This window comes from Amphiura filiformis, chromosome 12, assembly GCF_039555335.1.
Source record: "Amphiura filiformis chromosome 12, Afil_fr2py, whole genome shotgun sequence".
NCBI lineage: Eukaryota > Metazoa > Echinodermata > Ophiuroidea > Amphilepidida > Amphiuridae > Amphiura > Amphiura filiformis.
Genome location: NC_092639.1, coordinates 40,385,976 through 40,408,231, shown reverse-complemented (window position 1 = coordinate 40,408,231; position 22,256 = coordinate 40,385,976). Strand labels below are relative to the sequence as shown.

The following is a 22,256-nucleotide window of genomic DNA, read 5'->3' as shown; positions in this document are numbered from 1 at the left end:
ACTAGAAAGAAAAGAAAGCGAGAGGAGAAGAGGTAGGGGTCCTTTTTTTTTTTTTTTTAGTCATATGGACCATAATGACACCAAATTTGCGTTCGGACCTGATGTAGGCCTATCAAATGACTGACATGAGTAAGATTGCCCACTTGAGATGCCAGTGTTGCATATAATTGACTTATCCAACCTTTATTGCCAGACATAAGTGTGATTGACAGCACCTATTATTACCTCTTCAAATGAGAAGCATGATGCCCCAAACGTAACAATGAAGTCAACTTACACACCATCCTACTTAATCCCTTCCGTTTTCGTTTCTGAACAATAGAGCTCCCGAAACAGAAAAGATGAAACGAGGGTTGGGCTATCTAATAGCGGAGGAAAGGGATTTTAAAGACCCCTACCCCATATAAGTTTATGTGCTATGAGCCGTACAACATTCAATATAATCTGCTTTGATTATGAAGATGATCCCTTGATTTAACCATGACGACCATCTTCTATTATTGGGGGGGGGGGGGACCCTCCAATTGTTTTGTTTATCTTATTCTGTTCACAATATTTGAATTTCAGCTCATTGGGCTATCTAATAGCGGGGAAAGGGCTTTCAAAGTCCTCCTCATATAGGTTTACGTACGTGCTACTGAGCCGTACAACATTCGATATATTCGGCTTTTATGAAGATGATCCCTTGATTTAACCATGACGATCATCTTCAGTTATTGGGCGGACCCCCCATTTCAGCTCATTGGGAACCCCCCTATTTCAGCTCAATTTCAGCTCATTGGGCTATCTAATAGCGGAGGAAAGGGATTTTAAAGACCCCCTACCCCATATAGGTTTATGTGCTATGAGCCGTACAACATTCGATATATTATATTCTGCTTTTATTATGAAGATGATCCCTTGATTTAACCATGACGATCATCTTTAGTTATTGGGGGACCCCCCCTCCCCATTTCAGCTCATTGGGACCCCCAATTTCAGCTCATTGGGCTATCTAATAGCGGTGGAAAGGGCTTCTAAAGACCCCCTACCCCATATAGGTTTACGTGCTATGAGCCGTACAACATTCGATATATTCGGCTTTTATATTGAAGATGGTCCCTTGATTTAGACCATAAATATCATCTCCAGTTATTAGTTAACCATGACGATCATCTTCAGTTATTGGGGGACCCCCCATTTCAGCTCATTGGGACCCCCCCCCCACCCAGCTCAATGGGCTATCTAATAGCGGAGGAAAGGGATTTTAAAGACCCCCTACCCCATAGGTTTATGTGCTATGAGCCGTACAACATTCAATATATTCTGCTTTTATTATGAAGATGATCCCTTGATTTAACCATGACGATCATCTTCTATTATTGGCTGGACCCTCCAATTGTTTTGTTTATCTTATTCTGTTCACAATATTTGAATTTCAGCTCATTGGGCTATCTAATAGCGGGGAAAGGGCTTTCAAAGACCTCCTTCCCCATATAGGTTTACGTGCTATGGGCCGTACAACATTCGATATATTCGGCTTTTATGAAGATGATCCCTTGATTTAACCATGACGATCTTCTTCAGTTATTGGGGGGACCCCTCATTTCAGCTCATTGGGAACCCCCTCCCCATTTCAGCTCATTGGGCTATCTAATAGCGGGGGAAAGGGCTTTTAAAGACCCCCTACCTCATATAGGTTTACGTGCTATATATGAGCCGTACAACATTCGATATATTCGGCTTTTAGTCCAGTTGACACCCCCATAGGCCCTGTACACTAACCTTGCAATGGTTGGTACTATCATAGGTACTATGATGTTTTTTTCTTGATTTGTGGTCTCAAAGGGTCCCTGAGCAAATTTAGCTTAGTTGTCAAATTGGCAACTTTGGGCAACTCTCGTAATTTGCATAAATCCATTATGGCTGCCATCGGCCATCTTGAAAATACAACTTTTGGGCCCCTTGCCCAAAATTAATGTGCAATATATCATTTTAAGGGTTTTTTTGTGCGAAGAATCCATTTCTGGAGTTACTATTCTCTTAAAAGGTCGGGATCAGCTCAAATCCAAGATGGCCGCCATCCGCCATCTTTAACTTTTGAACCCCTTGGTCAAAACTAATGTGCAATACATCATTTAGTGGGTTTTCTAATATGAACAATCCATTTCTGGGGTTAATACTTTCATCAAAGGATGGCATTAGCTCAAATCCAAGATGGTGGGATCAGCTCAAATCCAAGATGGCTGCCAGATGTCATTCAAAATTTCTCGTAAATAACCATAGTATGAAATACATTTTCCATTTTTATTTTTGTTGTCACTAGTATTTATTCCTGTACTTCGCCTGGTGGGGTAACATCTAGATAACCACCAGACCTCTGCTCTTATTACATGTATAACGTCACTTTAATTCAATAGCTGCATCCGTTCTAGAACTGCTGCAACTTTTATCATTACCTTTTATTTCATAATTTCGGGCCAAATTACAAAGATAGTCATAGTAATATCCTATCAATTCCCTAAATATCTGTGAGCTTTAAGAATTGTCCATAGTCCATACACATAAATTGAAGTTGTCTATTTGTTATATAGTGTAATAAAACCCTTACCCCGTAACTTGATACTAGTATATGTTATGAGTTATAAATATATACCATGGCGTTTACTGTACATTACCACCATTTGTCACTCCCACTCATCATCCAAGTCCATGCCATCGTCATCTTGATCAAAATACTGTCTGTCTCATCATTCTCCTCTTCGGTCTCGTCTTCATCATTCTCCTCTTCAGTTTCGTCCTCGTCGTTCTCCTCTTCAGTTTCGTCCTCATCATTCTCCTCTTCAGTCTCGTCCTTATCATTCTCCTCTTCAGTCTTGTCCTTATCATTTCCATCATTCGTAGCGTCTTCAGTCACTCTTTTGGTGTAATGATTGCAGCACACGTCTTCATCACAGTTGCAAAATGAGGTACATGTATGTGAGATGCTCCTTATGACAGCTGCACGCCTCGGTCATGCACTTTCTCTCTCGTGCTCTACAGTGACACCGGACGACGTCCATCAGCTCAGTTGGTGCTGGATCCACTTGAGCAATGACAGGCACAGGGAGCTACAGGGATGTCATCCTTGATATGTCAGTCAAACTTTGTGATATCTGATGACTTCTCAGGAGGGGCTTGTGATTTGCAGACTTCCACAGCATCACCTGCAGATGAGCACCAGTTACATGAAGTGCAAAACCGTAATTTTGGGTGTTGTCTTCTTCTTGGTAAAGAGCGTGAAGCAAACATGTTCCATGCATGTTCCTTGTGGTTGATGACCATACCATGCCAAGTAGTAGGTTTGGCGGCCTCTTCGACATATTCTGTGGTGGAGCTAACTTCACCAAGCGCCAAGTTCGCCAAACCTGGGAAGTCTCTGGCCAGTAAAGTATTCAGCGCACTTGTCTTGCCTTTGAAAAATTGTGTCACAACCACTAAGACATGCATTCCAAGCAGCTGGGGTGGCACATGTTGCATTGATATTCAAGATTGTTCCATCCCATCGTTCCATATGCACCTTGCATTGTAGCTTTACCCCAATACACGCAGTAGACCAGTAGGACAAATACATCTGTATCATCACAGAGGATCCTTATTGTGTTCTGTCCAGAGGTGGCAGCATCAAGCGCATAGGACACAATGGTAATGTCTGCCTCGCCATGCTCATATTCTCCATCATAATTTGTGACTCTCCATTATCACATTCTCTCCCATGTTAAAGGAACTTAACACACTTCCCAACTTCTTCATGTTGTTTGTGCTCTTCATTACAGCTTCTCTCTTTGGTAGATTACTAGTAATAGCGATTTCATACTCTATGATCCCAGCAAACACAAAACGTTTTCGACGTCGTTCGCAAAAGGTTATAAAAGGTTGTCAGAAAACGTTTAAATGTCGGGTTATATAAAGGGTATATTAAGAGTATAAAACGGTTTCATATCCTTAAAACAACATTTTTTGATAATCTACTGCTCAGCAAGCAAAAATGTTTTACAGAAAACGTTTAAATGTCGGGTTATATAAAGGGTATAAAAACGTTTTGATAACATTGCAAAAACATTCTTGAAAACTTGATACAAAACATTCTAAACAGAATGTTATTTTGGGGTTGATAAAATATTTTGCGAAAAATGTTTGCCCAAAATATTTGCAATAACGTTTTAAAAACGTTTTCATGACCTTTATATAATCCGACATTTAAATGTTATTAAAATGTTTTGAAAAAACATTTTAAGAACATTTCTGTGTTTGCTGGGTTCAAATATTTTAACATAATGTTATTTAAGTATTGACAAAATATTTGGCAAAAATGTTTGCAAAATAGTTGCAAGACTTTTGACAATATTTGACTTGGTTTTTTGCAACCGAATTCATCAATTAGGGGTGAAGGCACAGTGCAGAGCTCATAGTTGAACATAGACCGAAGATCCACCTGACGCCGTTGACTAACCATTATCAACCGGATTCCCAGAAGAAAATTGTCTCTGGCTTGATCTTGTTTCCTCTTGCTTTCTTTTTGAGTTTGTGCATGGTTTTGATCAGACTACTGATAGCATTGTAGAATCCAACTGGAAGACTAGCAATGAATTCCGCTTCCATCTGTTCTCCAATTGTGAGAGAATCTGCTACATTCACATCAGTAGTACATGTAGCAATGTGTCCACTGACAGGATTATACAGATGAGGACGAGTGTCTTCTAGTGGATGAGGGTACTTTCCTACTTCTGCAACTATGCGAGCTCGACCTTTGACATCCAGTTTACGTCGGTGATCCAACTCCTCTTTGTGCTTCTGAGCAGGATGGACTGTTGTAGTATCAGAATAAATAACTGTGTCTACCCTCTCTGAAACATGGACAGTAATAGGAAAGGCATCGATCCATTCCAAGACTAACTCTGGGGATAACGTCATGCCTTTAAGAGCTCCTTTACCAATCTTGATAGCAGTTTGTTCTCCAAAATGATCAGCAGAGACAGCATTCCAATATCCATTATGGTGTCGGCAAACGAGGTCAGCTATGTCCTCAGCATTAAGTGTGCGCATCTCCAGCATGTACTGAGTGAGATACCGGGCATACTGCATATGGCCAGCAAGGAAGAAGTACTTCATCATGCGCTTCATGGTAACGAGCTTCAAGTGGACATCACCCTCTCTCTCTCTGCACGTTCAAACTGGTGGACAAGGAGTATTGGGAGAAAAAGGTTATCCACCCAATGCCGTCCAGTTGGATGAGCATCAAATGCCTTAGTTCGGTTGATAGAAACCATGTCAAGCATGCTACTGATACACTTCAAAAAGCTCGCATTGCTTTCATTACACAAGATGGCGGATGGCAGACATCTTGGATTTGAATTGATCGCGACCTTTGAGGAGAACAGCAACCCAGATATGGATTCCTCATACCAGAAAACCCTTGAAATGACATATTGTACATCAGTTTTGGCCAAGGGATTCAAAAGTGATAGTTTCAAGATGGCGGATGGCAGCCATCTTGGATTTTAATTAATCCCGTCCTTTGAGGAAAACAGAAACCTCAGAAATGGATTCCTCATACCAGAAAACCCTTAAAATGATATATTGTACATTAGTTTTGTCCAAGGGGTTCAAAAATGATATTTTCAAGATGGCGGATGGCAGCCATCTTGGATTTAAGCTGATCCCAACCTTTGAGGAGAACAACAACCCCCAAAATGAATTCCTCGTACCAAATAACTCTTAAAATGATGTATCACACATTCATTTTGATCAGGGGGTTCAAAAGTTATATATTCAAAATGGCCGACGGCGGCCATTTTGGATTTATGCAAATTACAAGAGTTGCCCAAAGTTGCCAATTTGGCAACTAAGCTAATTTTGCTCAGGGACCCCTTGGGACCACAAATCAAGAAAAAAAATTCATAGTACCAACTATTGCAAGGTTTAAGGGCTCATATTGAAATACCCTACCACGCTTTCACACAGAAAGAAGGCAGGATTTCCCTCGCTATGCGTGTGCCTCAGGAAAGCTCGATCATAAAACGGATGGATTATATGCATCAGTGATACATCCTGCCTTTTGAAGTGGTCCATGATGAATAGGATGAAAACAAACTGACTATGGCTCATCGCACAACCCAGGAAAGCGCGCTCCTAATTTCAGTGGCTAATTGCAGTGTTATATAATCACACAGGATTTCAACAAAAGAAGGCTAGCACCGAAAAGATGCAGGATGGCGCACACCTTCCTGTGTAAGGGAATTTCAATATGAGCCCTAAGAAATGTCAACTGGACTATTTTATATTGAAGATGTTCCATTAATTTAGACCATGAAGATCATCTCCAGTTATTGGGGGGACCCCTCAATTTATTTCTTTATCTTATTCTGATCACAATATTTGAATTTCAGCTCATTGGGCTGTATGATAACGGCGGAAAGGGCTTTTAAAGACACCCCAATAAGTTTATGTGCTATACTGACATATATTATAGGGGTTATTGCAGATGATCCCTTGATTTAGACAATGAAGATCATCTTCAGTTATTGGGGGGACCCCCAATTTTTTTCTTAATCTTATTCTGTCCACAATATTTGAATTTCAGCTCATTGGGTTATCTAATAGCGGGGGAAAGGGCTTTCAAAGACCTCCTACCCCATATAGGTTTACGTGCTATATGAGTCGTACAACATTCGATATTCGGCTTTTATTATGAAGATGATCCCTTGATCTAACCATGACGATCATCTTCAGATATTGGGGGACCCCCAATTTTTTCTTTATCTTATTCTGTTCACAATATTTGAATTTCAGCTCATTGGGCTATCTAATAGCGGGGGAAAGGGCTTTTAAAGACCCCCTACCCATTTAGGTTTACGTGCTATGAGTCGTACAACATTCGATATATTCGGCTTTTATATTGAAGATGATCCATTGATTTAACCATAAAGATCATCTTCAGTTATTTTTCCTTTGTCTTATACTGACATTTGTATAAGAGCTTTTATTGCAGATGATCCCTTGATATAGATCATGAAGATCATCCTCAGTTATTTGCGCCCCCCCGCCCCATTTGTTTCTTTATCTTTTCAATTCACAATATTTGAATTTCCGCTTATTGGGTTATCTATTAGCGGAGGAAAGTGCTTAGACCCCTATCCCATATGTTTACGCCCCCCCATTTTTCTTCTTCTCTTTACAATATTTGAATTTCAGCTCAATAGCGGAGGAAAGTGATTTCAAAGTTTCCCTATGCCATTATGTGCTATGAGCATAGGCCAACACAATTTGATAAAGGTTTGTTTTGAAGATCCTTGATTTAGACCGTGGGCACAATCGGGAAAAACTACGTTGTATGGACGTTGTAATAAGATCGGACGTCGGGCAACCAAATTCCAACGTTAACACAAGTAATAATCTAGGACGTCAGTACACCTATTAGTGACGACGTCGCACAAACGTTGTGGTAATGTCGGCCGTAAGACGATCGTCGGACGACTTCAATACAATGTTGAGGCAACACTTCATTGCCGACATCAGTACAACTGACAATAAAGATGTTGCATTAACGTCACCTGTTGACTACCCTGCGACAGTTGTCGTACGACTTCAACATAACGTTGAGGCAACACTTTATTGCCGACATCAGTACAACTGACAATAAAGATGTTACATTAACGTCACCTGTTGACTACCCTGCGACAGTTGTCGTACGACTTCAATACAACGTTGAGGTAACACTTCATTGACGACATCGGTACACCAATGATTGAAGACGTCGCAACAACGTCTGCCGTATGATGGTTGTCGTATGACCTCAATACTAACGTTGAAGCAACACTTTATTGACGACATCGGTACAACTGCGATAAAGACGTTGTATTAAGGTCACATAATGACTGCCGTGCAATGGTTGTTGTACGATCTCAATATAACGTTGAGGTAACACTTCATTGACAACATCGTCTGCCATACGCTGGTTGTCGTATGACCTCAATACTAACGTTGAAGTAACACTTCATTGACGACATCGGTACGACCGACGATAAATATGTTGCATTTGGCTTATATATTGTCTTAAAATGACAGTTTCTTACGCCGAGATTGGGGAAACGTCGTCGCACAAACCTTAATATGACGGTCAGAATGCCGTCCGCGATATCGGACCAACGTTGGTAAACAGCATGACAGTTGACAGGCCTACTGTTTCCAAGTCATCGGAATGGTCAAGTTGGTCCAAAATTTTCTATTTACTAGGCGCATTAAAGTGTAACATTAAATAAAGACTATAAAAGCCCACTAGATAAACTAATAATAATAATAATAATAATAATGAGGATGATGATGATGTTGCAACTCATGATGATGATGATGATGATGATGATGATGATGATGATGATGATGATGATGATGATGGTGATGAATATAATGCTTAGTGATAATGTAATATATAAACCTAATGAATATATAATTATATTTATACTAACAATAAAATTTTGGAATTCAATCGTCAGTAAGATTTTTTATTTTAAAAAAAGAAAAAAATCAACAAATTTAGTAAATGTTATCAATATTTACAGTAAATTTGATCAATATCCTTTAAATAATGCACTTTAGCAGGTTTAGCCATCAAAATATTGCTTATATTAACTTAAAACACTTCATAGAATATGTAAACCCCGTTAGCTCAGTCAGTAGGGCATCAGTCTCATAATCCAAAGGTCATGGGTTCGAATCCCGGCAGGTACATCAAGGTAAGTGTTATGTATAAAATTAAGCTAGGAAATTTGCTTACGTTGTAATATAGACAGTATTAAGTGTAAGACTCTGTGTAAGCAGAGTATATGCTACTAAGTAATATTCTTCTTTCTTTTTTTCATGATTTTTCGTCTCTTTGGGGTTACTTGCCAATGGTTGGATCAACGTTGGATTAATGGTTGGTTTAACGTTGGTCAATGGATGGATTAATAACATTGGCCCAACATCAACGATATTATGTTAGCCCAACGTCACAAATTACATCTTTATTAGGGTTGGGTCAATGTTGGATCGACGTTGGCTAACGTCTGCACAACGCTGAATGTGGACGTCGCACCAACGTTCTATTTTGTCGTCAAAAAAACTTTCATATCCATCCTCCAGGCAACCGTCGTCCAACGTTAGATATTGACGTTGACACAACATAGTAGCAACCAATTGTGCCCACTGGGTGAAGATCATCTTCAATTATTGGCGGGACTCCCCCCCCCCCCCATCTTTTTAATCTTATTCTTTTCACAATATTTAAATTTCAGCTCATTTTTGGGCTATCAGAAATCGAGGGAAAGGGCTTTCAAAGATCCCTTACCAACACCGAATTCAATGAAGTTTTATGAAAACGAGTATTAACACGTTTAAATATGCAACATTTCCTGCTCATTGCCAGCTCGCAGGGAATAATCACAATACGTCAGGGGTAAGGTGCTTTTTAGGGGGGATGCGACATTTTTTGATTGACTTGAGGAGAGGGACATGAAATATTGACCTTAATAGGGGGACATAAAATTATTGGAATGGAGAATTCAAGGTGGGGGGGGGGGCATGACATTTTCCCTTGGGGGGGGTTGCGAAATTTGTGTGCGAAATATAGTATGTTTTTCATGATTTGTTTTCGTATTTTGTTGGTTGTTGGTAACAAAACCAATGATTTTCGATTTTTAGCCTCAAAATCAACTATCAAGTCATTCAATATTCAGTATCAATATTTGAGCTTGTTGGCAACATTAGGTCCTATAATTATGCAATTTAACATAGGCCTATATAAGGCCTAATTTAATTTTGTTTTAGTTTAGTTTTTGTTTCTATCAACAACACATTTAAAGAACCACCGCCCCACTTAACCCAAGTGGATTTGTTTGGGCAGGGGATAGGCCTATATTGGCTCACAGTTTACATTATCAATTTGCATAGGCCTATTTTCATCATGGTTTTCTGCTATCAGGCTTGTAAAAAGCATTCTTTTTAACAATAAATAATTAAAATATAGGCCTACTTATATTATCTCTCAATTTGTTCATAATTCTCAACAAAGATCTTCAAATATTTGTAGCACTTCCACAAACGTGTACATCAACTCCAAAACTGTTTTAGTGTTTAGCCTATTGAACTAGCCTGAATCCATCTGGCCTCTAATGGCGGCGCCTTTTATTTACCCACAATCCTTCACGTTGCCTTATTCGAGGCCTGAATTCCAAACACGAAAAAAAAGGAGCGCTCCAAGCCCAGATTTTGGGCTTGAGTTTGCGCAGTATGCACTTGTTTATATGACGTAGTCTCTAACGCCGCCAGTTTTATCCCGCTCATGGCGCTAAATTACATGGCGGCTAAGGAGACTATATCATGAATAAGTAATGAGCTTGCGTCATGGCTTGCATATTGTCGAAGTCTGGACAATCATGACATTGTTATCATCTGCCAGCGGGTAGCGGTACTGAGACAGTAGGCCTAGGCTAGGCCTACTTTATAGATTTTTGGAAAGCAACAGCCGAGTTTGAATGGTTTCGTTATTTATTCACTTTCATTGCCAGAATCATTATTATTCCAAGTTATTCTTTAATATTCTTCTTCGTATCATTATTATTAGGCCTATTAATGTTTTGGCACAGAAACACGTTTTTCATTTATAAACATATATTTTTCTTACTTTTAACTTTTTGGTTAAAAATAAAAGACTCGATCACAAAAAGCCATGACTCTCGACTTTAACTGATTGGGTATCATGTCCCCAAAAACCAAGAACAAAAAATCACGCTGTCCTACTTTCAACAAAAGAATTTTGCCCCCCCCCCCTCCTTCGTGCCTGACAAGATCTTTCTTTTAAAGCAACCGCTAAAAGTGAGACAGAATGTCGGGTTTATAATGGGCATTGAACGTTTTAATAAAATCAATAATTTACAAAAAATATTTTGACATTTAAAAAGTGTTTATAGGCCTATTGTGGAGTTTTTAATAAATTTAACACATTTTCATGACCTTTATAGGCCTATATTAAATCAGACATTTGAATGTTCTTAGGAAGTGTTCATAAATACCTTGGGGCGGAAATAGGGGATCAAAAACATTTTGGGTCCGAAAAAGGGGGAACAAAAATTCAGTTCTTAATAGGGGGATCAAAATATCAAGAAAGTTTGCGCACTTCACACTTTGGGTGTAAAACACTAACGGTAATTTTTGGCTAATGAGTTCTTTTTTAGGACATGAAGGGGGTGGGTGGAATAAAAAAGTTTAGACCATGAAAGGGAAATAAAAATAAATAAATCCACGCTTTTTTAGGGTATCAAAATTTTTGATGTCCGAGGTTCCAACACCCCCGCCCACCAAAGTATTTATGAATCCTCCCTTTTAACGGTTTTCTTTTCTGTAGGCTTGCAATTTGACCGTTTTTGAAATGCAAAGAAAAATTAATGAGTCGAGTAAAAAGTATAGAAGTATCATCATGCAAGCAGGACTCATAATAAAGTAAAGTGGAAATAAAATAATACATAAAAGACACAAAAACAGAAAAAAACATGCACCTCACGATATAAATTAAATTGTGGCCCAGAGTAATGCAAAAAAACCCTGAAATTCACCCTAAATCTTGGGGCCCCAAACCCGTGCGGACACTCACTAAAATGCTTGATGGGGATGTGTGGCCACATTTTTCAATTCCCTCTCACCCAATGAACCCTTTTTGTTTGCCTGTCACCAAAAGACCCTCTTTTTTCAAGAATTTTGGACAACTTTCTGATAATCTCTCACCGAATGACCCCGTTTTTTCATTATTCTTATACTTTGACCAAAAGAAAAATTTGAACAAATTTTGTGTCTAAGTTGTTTAGGTTTGGGAATTCCCAACAATTTTGTCAAAAATTCGCCTGTCTTCTTTAGGGACACTGGGAATTCCCAGTTTTATTAAGCATATTTTTCTGGCAGTGGGAATTGCCAAAAATAAAAGGTCATTATATTGATGAAACCCTAAAGAAGACATGGGAATTCCCAAGAAAAAGACCCTTTTTTTGGCTTGGGAATTCCCAAAAATGTTGGTGAAAATTTGCCTGTCTTCTTTAGGGACACTGGGAATTCCCAATTTTTAAGCGTATTTTTCTGGCAGCGGGAATTCCCAAAATAAAGGGCAGCATACTGATGAAACTCTAAAGAAGACATGGTAATTCCCCAGAAAGATACCCCTTGGGAAATCTTCGTTAGGGTCACTGGGAATTCCCAAATTGTTTAAGCATTTTCTGATCAAAATGGGAATTCCCAATTTTTTTGGACAAAATTTTGGCCAAAATTTGCATGTCTTCTTTAGGGTCACTGGGAATTCCTAATATTTTTAAGCATTTTTTTTTTATCAAAATGGGAATTCCTTTTTTTTTTGGATTATTTTGGTCTGGGAATTCCCAAAAATATATGGTACAAATTCACATGTCTTCTTTAGGGGGGGGGGTGCCATTAATTTCTGGAATAGCCCAATACTAGTCTTGCATCAAGTTGTGTACGGTGTAAGCCCAAGCACAAGACCGCCGGTCTAGGCTAGTCTTCGCGATAGTATCATTGTGATAATAAGACGGTAACCGTGTTAGTACGGTAAACCGTGAAGGACAACAGCTTATGCACATCTACCTCCAACTCCCTATAGAATTAAGTCGCTGGTAGAAAGGGACGAGGTTGTCAAGCGTTAAGCCTGCAAGGCCACTAAGACCAGGTTGAATTTGCGTTCAAGAAATCCGGCTACAGTTAAGACTCCGGGTTCGAGAGCGGGCTGTGCTTAGTAGCCTCAAGGCCAACTTAAGCCTAAGGCTTACTAAGACTCCTATCGAGAAATTCGCCCTAAAGGACAAAACAAAAAAAGAAAACAAGCACACAGATACTGGTACATGATACTTCTTTTCATTTTATTTTTTTATCACATGACTGACATGGTGCACAAAGCACACACAAAAAAAGGATTACAACTTGATATGGTCAATATGATTCAAACAAGCATCAGTTTATTTTAATTGGAAAAATACACTAAGAAAATTTGCATTTTAAATAAAAATCAATAAAAAACCTGCTTTTAACATGAAATAACTGGTATTCAGATTACTCAGTTAACTTATTTTTGAGAGACGCTAGTAAATACATAATTGAATTTATTGATACAGGAGATAATTTTTTGAGACAGGCTGTAGAACAAAATTAAAACAAATAATGTCTAAGGCCATCTTAATTACATCCGTGTCTCAAAGCTACCGCGTTAGTAAAATCGTCTTGCGTAGTCCTCTTTGAAAATCAAAAAATTAATTTTTTTTATCTCTTTATTTTTTTTAACAAAAAGGCGAAAATAAAACTCAAAATTCGTATTTGATTTCAAGTTTTTGATTTTTTGAACACAAATATATTCAATTCAATTCAAGAAACATTCATTTCACAATTCACAACTTCAATAATACATGATATACATTGTACTGACTGATATACATTGTACTGACAAATGTACAAATATAATAAAAGAGAAGAATAATAGTTTGTAGCAGTTACTTTTTTGTCTGTTATTCCAACATTTGCAACATTGGATATACTGTATTTGCACAAAATGCTTGTCCGAAATCCTGTACTGACACATAAAAATACAGTAAAAACACAGCATTCCGCATTAGGTTTTCAATTTCTCACAAGCTTTGAGACACAGGATTTAATTAAGATAGCCTTAGCTTCAGTGTCGTACACAAAATCATGCATACCTCACAAATGCAAAATTGGAATCAACTGAAATTTTGGGAATAAACCTCTTTTGTGGATATCTACTTAAGGGATCTAAAATGAGCGTTTATTGGGTTTCGACAGTATTTTTTTGTGGGACATGAGAGCACCTCAGACCTATCGAATTGCATTCTGAATACTGAAGCATGTCTTTCTGATATCAAATAATTTTCATTTTTGAAAATCACAATATAATACAAATTTTATGACAAATTATAAAAATTTGATATTTTTCAAATTTTGATATATAACAGTCCTCGAAGTAAATTATATAAATCTAATGATATATTCTTAAAGTGTATGTAGCAGGAAGGAAAAGCCGACGGTCAATTGAAAATTTTGACCTTTCATATTGAAGATATGGATTTTTTTCCCAAAAAGACCTAATTTTTTTGGTGTTTTGGGAAAAAAATCCATATCTTCAATACTGAAAGGTCATAATTTTCAATGATCGTCGATTTTCATCCCACCTACATACACTTTAAAGTATAAATCATCAGATTTATAAAGTTTACTTCAAGTACTGTTAAATATCAAAAATATCAATTTTAATGATTGATTTGCCATAAAATGTGTATTAAATTGCAATTTCAAAAATCAAAATTATTTGATATCAGAATGACATTCTTCCTATTCAGAGTGCAATTCGATATGTCTGATGTGCTCTGATGTCCCAAAATAAATACTGTCCAAACGTTCATATTCATACCCCAGCCCTTAAAAATGATATAAAAAGAGTATGCTAGGATCACTAAAATTAACATTGTCTAATTATTGTCCACTGTTTAATACATACAGGTACATGTCTAACCTACAAGGTTATTATTATTAATTATTTATTTATTATTATAATTCAGTCTGTAAAATGGGCACATACAAAAGTCATGTAGCCTACCAGGGTAAGGGACTGTTCACAAACACTTGTAAGGGGGGGCCTGATGCAAAAAAAATTATCGCAAAATTTTTTCGGGGCCCCACCTTTAGACCTCGAAAATTTCAGGGCCCCCTTTTTGACATGAAAATTATGGGTCAACCCCATAGAAAAGCATATAAACTCAATTTTTCCAGGAAAATTTGTGGTCATTTTTTCAGGGCCCCCTAAGGAGGGTTAAAAAAATTCAGGCCCCCCCTTTTGCCCCTTACAAGTGTTTGTGAACGGTCCCTAAGGGGACAGCTAATTAATGGCAAGTTAAAAATGGGCGAGTTAGATTGAAAGAAAATGGCGTGTTAGATAAGTTACTCCCCTGGCCCCTGCAGAGAATACGGGAAGTCCCATCGATGAGTTAAAATTTACGGCAAGTCCCATCAGCGAGTTATGGCAAGTCTTATCAGCAAGTTAAGATTACAATCTGATTTAGGGTAAAATGGATTTTTTCTCACCATCATGAACCTCAACTAGTGAAAGCAATTTCCCTGTCATAGTGTCATCATATAACGGCATTGCTGTAACTATCTTGATAATGTTGTCATAACTCAGCGACTTGATTGTGTTGTTGTAACTCGCCGTTCGGACTTCATGGCTTTGTCGTAACTCGCCTTTAGCTTACTTTATGGGAGTAATTGAAAAAATCCCTAATCTCTGTGGGGGGTAACTTGCCTTTTCTTTAAGTCGCCTTTCTTTTTAACTCGCCTTTTTTAACTTGCCTAGTTACCACTGTGTCCAGGATTTGTTGACTTAATTGTAGTCCACATTAGCATAATTATAAATTATGAGTTCCACTGTGGTAAAATATCAAATTATCAGTAAGCGATGGCTACCAGCTAGCTAGTCCACCAAACCTAATTAATAGGTAGGCGTAGGCCTACATGTAGGCTGTAACAGCCATTATGTTGACAATGTCTTTTTCTGTCAATAGTTAAAGTCACTTGAACTTAGTTGAAGCGCCGACATTCTATATGGCACAGGTGATTGCTATGGAGCATTTACTTAACACATCATCACTATATCTTCATCTCGATCTGTCTCTTGCTTTAGCTTGTTGCTGCAAGTGGTTCCTTCCAATAAGTTCAAATTTCATCTGTAAAGAAATAACCAAAATATCAATTGAAAATATTTAGATGTTTTTCTTATCAAGATTTTAAAATTAACAACCTACAGATCCCCCAAAAGTGACATGGAAAGAAAAAAATATCTTGGGACCTGACTTAATAGCTCAGGCCTGACTATAAATTAGGGGCCTGTGCCACTAAGTCAGATACTATCTTGGGGCTTGAACTTGAAGTTACTATCTTGGGGGCCTGAGTTACTTAGTCGGGTCCCAAGTTACCAAGTCTGGGACCCAAATTACCAGATTGGACCCAAGTTACCAAGTCAGGGATAGTATGTAGGGCCCAATGATTATTTTTTTCTTTCCATGTCACTTCGAGAGGTTCCTTCCGGAGGGGGGAGGGGCTGAAGAAAATTCAATTTTGCCGTCCCTTCCTCAGTTTTTTTTTCGGTGGTTTGAAAAAGTGAAAAAAAAAAAAAAAAAGGATTATAAGCACTAGCACCCTAAATAGCAACACATTTTGATGTATAGTACTTGCCGGGGTCACTCCCATTGTGGCCTGTACATCATCCACGATAATCAACTTTTGAAAAGCACCCTAAACAAGGATCTAACCCTTGGCTAAAACGATACCCTAAACAGGTAACACGCACCTCACACCATAAATTAGGCGGGCCTAAACAGGGATTTTATTCATTGCATCAAATTTCATACCCTTAAATTTCATTTCAACGTATCAGCAATTGCAATTTTGCTACCATTTTTTCCAATTTTTCATGTTTTTGACACCCTAAACACGATACGCGCCTACTCATGAAAAACTACCCTTTTTACACATTTTTATTACCGCGGATGGTGTACAGGCCACAATGGAAGTGACCCCCGAGTACTTGTAATTTTTCTAATTATTTATACTTTTTAAATTTTTTCCGCCTTTTTTCTTTACCAATTCTTTTTGCGCCCTTCTTTCGCTGCCCTTGACCCCTTGATTTGGCCGCCCAAAGCCCCCCAATACACGCATGAAAATCAAACATCACTCTCTTATATCAGATTTAAGGAGAGCAGTAGAGAGCAATGCTCTTACTCTCCTCAAAAGGCAGTCCCTGGTTAATCATAGTACATACCAGCTTGTCCAGTGCTGTTGAGTTCATCACTATACATTCTGATTAAAAGCCACCATCTCCTGAAAGCAGTTGCTGCACCTGTACAGTTCACATCAAGTTGACATCACTGGTATCACCTAGTTGGGAAAATTCAAGAAACAATATCTTAATTTGGAGAAACGTTTTACAAGAACAAACATGCTTTGCCTCCTGGTTTCTGAACTTGGGCTTCTCCATGCTGCAATCCTAGCCCCAGAGTTACATGGGAGGCCTAAGTACCAATTCAAAATATATTTTTGGAAATTGTTTTACCATACCATTTATTTGCACACAAAAGTAAACTGCGGATTTACTGCGCACCTTTTAAATAAAAGTGCCGCAAATTATTTGATCATTGCATCCATATGTGATGTGTATAGCATGTGAGTTGTGTTGAAGAGATCAATGGTGGTGCATTTGAAGTGTAACACACATATTGTAATTTGGCATTTTGCCCATTCATGCTTTAAAGGCTAAACTATGATCAGCTGGTCATCATGTGTGAGATGGGAGTCAGGACTAACTACATGTATAAAAAAAAAGCCCAAAATTTTCCGCTTTACAAAATGTCAAATTCGCTTTTTCCCGCTTCAGAAATTTTATGATAAAAAATTTTCACAAAAAACCCTTACGATCAAATATAGGGCCTATCTTGGCTAAATGATGGTTTATTAACAATTTATTATGTTGAATTTTGAAACTGTTTTTATTACCGGTATTTAAGGTTGGTCTGAACCCTGGAATTATGGAAACTTTCGGGCCTCATAAAGTTCTGCTAAATTGTTGGTCTAAAGACTAAAGTATATAAAAGTACCGGTATACATATTTAGAATTTGGCAAAGACTTGATAAGTTCATCTGTGAGGTCAAATTTGGGCCAAAATGCTCATTTTTGGCCCAAAATCCCAAAAACCTGTTTTTTTGGCCCACTTCTTTTTCGTGCATCCTACCAAAAAAAATTCTTGGGCCAAAAAAATGGCTCCTAGATATTTTTATCTAGTTTTTAAAAATTAATAAAAAAAAATTTGGCCCAAGAATTATTTTGGTAGGATCAGATGCACGAAAAAGAAGTGGGCCAAAAAACAGTTTGAGCATTTTGGCCCAAATTTGACCTCACAGATGAACTTATCAAGTCTTTGCCATTCAAAATATGTATACTTTTATATACTTTAGACCAACAATTTAGCAGTTATGAGGCCCAAAAGTTTCCATAATTCCAGGGTTCAGACCAACCTTTATAAAGGAAGTCTCCAGTAATCACAATGCCTTTGTAAGAAAAATTATTATCAAGCACGAATCACATGGTTTTCAACAAATTCATAGTGACCATGACCATAACCATAAAAACGAATAAAAACATCCGTCTCTCAACACGCGATATTCAAAATTCCCGGGCGCTGAATTTGTCGAGTGCAATGACGTCCCAGACAATGAAGGCTGACAACAATTGAGCACAAATAACCATTACGCCATTGGACTTAGACAATTTCGGTGCGGGAATTTTGAATATCGCGTGTTCAGAGCCGACAGTTTTTATTTGTTTTTATGGTCAATATGAGTTTGTTTTAAATAAAACCATGTGATTCGTAAAAGGCATAATGTTATGATTGCCGGAGACTCCTTTTTTTTTCAATTTTCTTTTTTAAGCTTTTTCAGTTCATTTTTTCTTTTTTAGCAAAACTACTTTTTCCGTTTTTTTTTTTTTTTTATGAGATTGTCGCGGAAAATCCGCAATGCAGAAAAAACTTCTGTCTTTTTATAGTCAGGAGCAGGACTCATCATGGTCTATCGTGGATTATGCATACACAGCTGGGCGCAGCGCCTTTTTAGGCGGAAATTATTCGGCTTTTGTTACTGCGCTCGTCAATAACGTCCAAACTCAGTCACTCTCACATAAATTCACATTTAAGCGTGCGACGCGTGCGCCAGTCACGCATTACGCAACTCACAACTAGCATTTGATTTAAGCATTGCTTACGCCCACGATTGCGCTCAACTGCGTGGGCTCGTGGCAGTGCGTGCATGCCATTCTACATGTAACTAGTTTATTGTATTTAATCAATACAGCACATTGACATTGGTCGTTGTTACGAGTCATTTTTTTCAGCCTTAACCAAAAAAACTTAAAGTGCCTTCAAACATCATGTTGTCCGCCCGGGGTTGTCCGTGTCCGAGAAAACATTCACAACACATCACACATGATGAAAAGCAGGAGGATTGTATTTGTTATTTTGTAAATCATGTACCGGTACCAGTAAATCTAAATTAATGTCATGCATGCCGTGTCTGTATACAAAAAACATTTACAATATTGAATCAGTCATGAGTCACGACACTGCTCTTGTTTTAGTGTAAAAGATGCATATTCTACGTGAAAATAATTGAAATAACTTCAGCTTTTATACTTACATTGCTTTATTATACCATGCATGCATAAAAAAAAAAAGCATGACCACCGTGAATACCGAAGCTGTGCTGTGCATATAGTCGGTGCATGTCACTACTGCATGACTGTGTGGTCCCGGTGTGTGCTCTGAGCGGGGTTAGTGTGACGATCTTTCCTTCTCAAAATCAAGTTGAATATTGCGATCTGTCGGTGTGCAATGGCCTCAATGTGTTACAAATCCACATAAGTTTCACCATGATGACTAAAAATCGTGCAAAGTTCAATATTTTGGTATAAAAATAGGAAAAATTGTAGAAACCACTAATGGCGGACGCAACAGATTTTTTTTTTTAAACATCAGCTACCAAATTGCAAGCAAGAAAGGTTTATTCCCTGCGTCGGTACTCAGCTGTTTGTTTTCAAGCTCGCTTTATGTATAGCGAACGAAAGCTAGCCAAATCAGCCAAATGTCGGGTTTCAAAAGTGTCAGATCAGGGCTCCGTTTGTCTTTATATTCCCATAGTAGCATGATATGAGATACATAGTCGCTGAAACAGTGACGTAATCAAATTCTACTAAATATTCATTTTTTTTGCTCCTGATTTGGAACGCAGAACAGTTCAGTCTTCACCAACAGCACAACCCGATGACCGTGCGTAGTTGTTGAAAGACTGAAGGATCCAGTCTACTATTGAACCATGGAAATAATTATACCCATTGTAAAACACAGACCCAAGCCTAGGTATGAACTCCCCTCGAACTCCCATCGCGTACGCGGTGTGTGGAAGTTTATGCCGGAGCTTGCCGATCATAATCAAATGTGGCATTGTTCGAACGGAATAAGTGCACCCAATAGTTTTCCTATAAATTGATTATCGCAAGTGATCACTGGGCTGGGCTTACTTCACACGGGTAAGATCAGTGAGCCAGAAAATACACGTAGATCAGGTAATTTTGAAGAAGTTTTTTGTGTTTTTAGAAACGTGTGACACAAGTTTACCAATTTCCAAAGTCAAGTTTACACTTCAAAGTAAGTATGGGGTTGAGTTGAGTGTAATTTAACGGAAGATGTGGTAGCAGCTGTTTGACAAAAAAGTTGCGTCAAAAAATGAGAAGAAAAAAAATCGCAGTTGCACATTGCACACGTCACTCATTAATAAATATGAGCTGACTGCACTGACTGTGAACTCCCGGAATGAACTGCATGCAGCAGGAACAACAGTTTCAACTTCATCATGTTCATAAAAAGTTCATTACCAGTCAAGTCTCATGATCGTCTTTGGTTGCATATATTAGGTAACCCAGGCAAACCTTAGACTGTTAACACATTTGCTAGTCAGCCAAATTCGCCGATAATGTCAATGCATTTTTACATAGAAATTTAAAACAACTGCCCGAAGAAAGAAACCTACATAAATATGTTTTCTATACTTCACTTGACCCAAATATATGATTTTTATGGTGATAAGTCACCCGCACATGGAATTTTAGAGGGATTTTGATAGCAGTTCCATTAAAAAAAGCTGCTATCATAATGAGACTAAGATCTAGAAACACCCCCGAAATGCCGTTTTGGGGAATTTTGCTAGCTGAAACTTTTTGATGAAAGTCAATCTTTGACAAGATGTAACTTTGCTACGGAAAGTGCTATGAAAAAATGGTTTTCAGTTTTGGCTTTATTTACTCAAGGGCTTTAATTTGATATATAAAATGATGCAGTTTGATGGCAAATTTGAATTCACCTAGCATACCTACATATATTGCATGTGGTTCCGAGCGTTGCGGAGTAACGTCAAAGAAGAAGAAGAAGAAAACTTGATGTATCATGTTACCGGTAGCTTCCTATCTATCTATGACACCCTATTTTTAAAATGTTAACAAAATAAATAGGTCGAATTATATATCAAATTAAAGCTCTTGATGAGACAAATACATTGTTGAAGAAAAAAAATGTATCTTGTTTCATCTCGGAGAAATTTGCAGTTAAATAATGGAAAATTGCAGTTTTTGCTTTTTTTGTGTCTCACATTTTTACGCTTCGGTGATTTACAGCCTACCAAAAATAGCGAGATCAACACAATTTCGCCATCTAGACATCGTATCTGAAAGCGTGTGAAAAGTACGGAGAAGTACTTGCCATTAAAAGTATTTTTTGAGAGTCAAATTGAATACTTTAAAAAAACCTTTGGTAAGAGGAATAATGTATCTTCCTAGCGACATACTTTTTTCCGCATAAAAAGCAAGTTAAAGTCGGACACATAGCCGGACAGACAGACACACACACAACCACACCCCCACACACACATCCACACCCCCACACACACTTCGCTCGTTATTTTAGTATATAGTAGAAATATTCCTGGCGATAACCCCATGTTGACAATGGCTAAATATGCTGTATTAAGTCTGGAAAGGGTCCGGCGACGGTCCGCCATTTTTTTTCTTCAGATTTTGAGGCCATTTAGTAGACTTGCTTACCAGTCGTTTTCATTATCCTAACTGCAGTTTGCACAAGTGAACTTTGATGTACGTGATGCGAAAAATTCTTGCTGTACCTTTTTTGGTTCATTTTTCAGCTGGGACGGTTACGTTTGCGGCCACGCATCAGTATACAGATAACCAGTTGAACAGTTCTTGTGTATATTAGAATTCTGTGCCCTGGGTCCTATTTCATAAAGCTTCTATTTAAGATGATCTTAAGTATTCATCTTAACTGCAATTCATCTTAAGTCAAGACATATAATTCATCTTAGGATAAGATTAATCTTATCTCAATTCCTCTTAAATAGTTTAACAGTATACCATGTATTTCTTGAAGAAGCTAATTTGCATATTCATGAGTTTGGTCATCCAGGATGATCCAGAGAAGAAAACCAAGATGGCCGCTTTTTCAATGTCACACAAAAGTGAAAATGGTGAGTAAATTGCCTCAAATCATGGCTTATATGTATGAATTGAGGATTTTTCTTCATTTTTCTGT

The 22,256-nt window shown here is 38.0% G+C and overlaps 1 protein-coding gene across 2 annotated transcripts in view; it reads left to right on the top strand.

The window, feature by feature from the left end:
- The first annotated feature begins 20,196 nt into the window (after window positions 1-20,196).
- The window catches only part of LOC140166190 (glucose-6-phosphate exchanger SLC37A4-like), a 42,594-nt gene continuing 40,534 nt past the window's right edge, over window positions 20,197-22,256 (top strand). Inside the window, exon 1 of one of the 2 annotated variants that reach the window (XM_072189590.1) lies at window positions 20,197-20,224. The gene's annotated coding sequence lies outside the window, so the exon portion shown is untranslated. Of the gene's footprint in view, window positions 20,307-22,256 lie in introns of both variants that reach the window. The other variant, XM_072189591.1, reaches the window with a different exon arrangement.